The sequence below is a fragment of the Lycium ferocissimum genome, chromosome 8 (assembly GCF_029784015.1).
Source record: "Lycium ferocissimum isolate CSIRO_LF1 chromosome 8, AGI_CSIRO_Lferr_CH_V1, whole genome shotgun sequence".
Classification (NCBI taxonomy): domain Eukaryota; kingdom Viridiplantae; phylum Streptophyta; class Magnoliopsida; order Solanales; family Solanaceae; genus Lycium; species Lycium ferocissimum.
In genome coordinates, this window is record NC_081349.1 from 29,370,715 (window position 1) to 29,373,947 (window position 3,233).

Here is a 3,233-nt window from a genome sequence, read left to right on the forward strand (position 1 = left end):
AATATGAATATAAGAATATGGAGTTAGTTCTTGATTTCAACTCTATTCCTTTGTTATGACTTTATTTTCTAAAAACTCCAAAGTACATGAATTGATGTATTATGAGGTTTACGATCTTATGCTATGTCTTCTCTTAATGCTATTCTTCGTGTTAGTCTCTCCTTATAATACTAGTTCCTTCAAGGTGAGACATGACGACCATGATTATTCCATAATGTAATCAGAGGTTTTCGACCTTACGTCACTCCGATAAAGTTATAACTTTTGATTGGGCTCTTATGCATGCTTAAGTTGTGATAGTTACACCGTGCCTAGATGGCCGGGCATGTCACCGCTAAGGCGGGCAGCTATTGGATGATTACACCGTGCCTATATGGCCGGGCATGTCACCGCTAAGGCGGTCGCTATGTTTACACCGAGCCCAGAGGGCGGGCATGATCACCACTGGTGGGCGGCACGAGATGATTACCCCGGACGCGGGAGGCCCGGACGCGGGCTAATGATGTTATGTGATTCAGACAGGTTATATGGATATGTATACAGGAAAGTAAAGGTAAGCATGCATAATTCCGCCTTAAGAGGCAGGCAGTTACAGTTGTACCTTTTCTTACATCTTCCATATGTTCCATACTATAATGTTGTTCATGTTCTGCCTATCTTATTATATTATCAGTTATGCCTTACATACTCAGTACATTACTCGTACTGACCCCTTTTCTTTGGGGGCTGCGTTTCATGCCGCGCAAGTACACCTAGACGAGTTGAAGCTATTATAGACGATGTTCCAGCGGAGTTGGCAAGCCCCACTTGTCCTGGAGTGTTGCCGAGTCAGAGCTCGTATGCTAGAATTTCTGGATTGATGTTAGAGACTTTGCAGACAGAGTCGTGGTTATTGGGAGTCAGTCTGTCAGCGGCTCCATCAGCCGATGTGCCAAGTTGTAGCATGATATAAGTTCCACATAGTTACAGCTTGTATTACATTTGAAAGCTTTATTATGTATTTCGTGTTTATTCGGTTTAGAGGTTCAAAAAAAAATATATATGAAATAAGAGTCGGAGGGTTCGCTCGGCCCTAGGTAAGGGTCGGGTGCCCATCACACCCTGGTAAAGTCGGGGTGTGACACCTGCGAGCTCGAGAAGTAGACGTTGGACATTAGATAGAGTTCAAGGTATGTGAGGCTAGTCCTTTCTTTCTATGGCATGAATCTTATAGCTTGACTCTCTTTCTTATCCATGAGTTCCCTTAAGTTCCGGAAAATATGAGTCTATGTCCATAATTAGCCACATAAGGTAATGAGTAAAGTATAAAAATCCCAATACTCATGTTGTGATGATCCTATGATGTTAATGATGCTATTTATTGCTTACACTCACCTTATATGCTAATTCCTTCAAGGTGAGGCAGGATGTCAATGAATGTTCCATAATGACGTCGGAAGCCACCGACCTTACGTCACTCTGATATAGTTATGATTTTTGATTGGCTCTTATGCATGCTTTATATATATATATATGTATGTATTTTCTCACACCGCGCCGCGCTATAGTCGGCCGGGCAGGCACATAGGTGTGCACACCACTATAGTGGGTAGCTTATACCCCGGAGGCGGGAGGCTTGGACGCAGGCTATGATTATTACACCGCTTCTACATGGATGGGCAGTTTATACATTATCTCACCGTACCTATATGGACGGGCAGCTTATATATGTATACATACATGACGTGATAATGATTATGAGTAAGTCAGCATGCATTATTTCAGTTATATTTGATAGCCTATACAGATTGCTCTTTCTTGATGCCTCCTTATCTTATTGATGCCTTCATATTTTATTGATATATTGTTACTGTTTATTTCTCTCATACTCAGTATAATATTCGTACTGACGTCCGTTTTCTTTGGACGCTGTGTTCATGCCCACAGGTAGATAGGGAGGTGAGCTTGATCCAAATTCTTAGTAGCTGTCAGCTGATTGAGAGAACTCCATTGTTCGGAGGTGCTTATGTTTATTCTTTTGGTTCCTTTATGTATTTTGCGCACGACGGAGTCTTGTTCCGTCTATATGTATAATATGCCAGTAGAGTCTCGTAGACGCGCAGTGTGGGTTAGATGGTCTCACAAGATTACTATGTTATATTTGTATATGTTATTTTGATGGCCTAAGGGGCACATGTATATAAAATCATTTGTGTTGTCAAATAAAAATGGTTGTCTTATGATTATGAGATTATGAATGATAAAGAAATATAAAATGGTTATGACGAGTGAGGAAATGAGCGGTGCTCGATGGTTAGCCCCGGGTACCCGTCGCGACCCTAGTCGGGTCTTGGCCGTGGTATCGGAAGCCGATTCGGTCCTAGGAAGTGTCTACGAGCCGTGTCTAGTAGAGTCTTGTTTATGGTGTGTAGCGCGCCACGCTAATAAACAAGAGGCTACAGGGCATTTAGGAAAAATGACCGTCTTTCATCTTAAGAGATCGTGCGATAGAGCCAAGTTAAGGATGCAACTATCTAATCTTTTCTGTTTAATTTTCAGCAATGCCTTTGAGAAAGAAGATGAAAGTCAGCACAATACTAGGCGCTGCGGGAGAAGGCACCAGCCGAGAACCCCCGGTTGAGCTAGGACATAGTGAGTCTCGAGAACGTTACTCCTCGCATGCTACCTCTATTGCTCCCGATGGCGTGAAGAGCATGAAGAGGTCTCCACCAGCTCCGGGCATCCGGTCCCTCCACCGGTTGCTTCGGGTCAACAAGTGACCGAGGCCATCCATTTACTGACACAGTTGGTTGTCGCCCAGGCACAGCGGCAGAATGTGATTTCAAGTGATCAGTCAGCTAGTACCAGAGGTCGTGATTTTATGAGTCTGAAGCCTCCGGAATTTTTCGGGTCAAAGCCGGATGAAGACCCGCAAGGTTTTGTTGATGAGATGCTGAGAACATTGAGGGTTGTCCATGCCTACGAGACTGAGTCAGTGGAGTTGGCATCGTATAGACTCCGAGATGTGGCGGTATTGTGGTATGATAATTGGATAGCGTTGAGAAGAGAGAATGCGCCTCCTGCCGTTTGGCAAGAGTTTGTGGATGCTTTTATCCGCCATTATTTGCTACTCAAGGTCCGCCGAGCTAGAGCGGACAGGTTCTTGAATTTGAAGCAAGGAAGTATGAGTGCTCGGGAGTATAGTATGCAATTTAATTCTTTGGCCAGGTATGCCCCGACTATGGTGGCCGACA

General features: G+C 43.9%; 1 long non-coding RNA gene across 1 annotated transcript; it reads left to right on the forward strand.

Annotated features, from left to right (window-relative positions):
* The first annotated feature begins 1,118 nt into the window (after window positions 1-1,118).
* LOC132067889 (uncharacterized) lies at window positions 1,119-2,208 on the forward strand. Its single transcript, XR_009417256.1, has 2 exons — window positions 1,119-1,169; window positions 1,927-2,208. It is a non-coding gene; the product is annotated as an uncharacterized LOC132067889 (long non-coding RNA).
* Window positions 2,209-3,233: the final 1,025 nt, after the last annotated feature.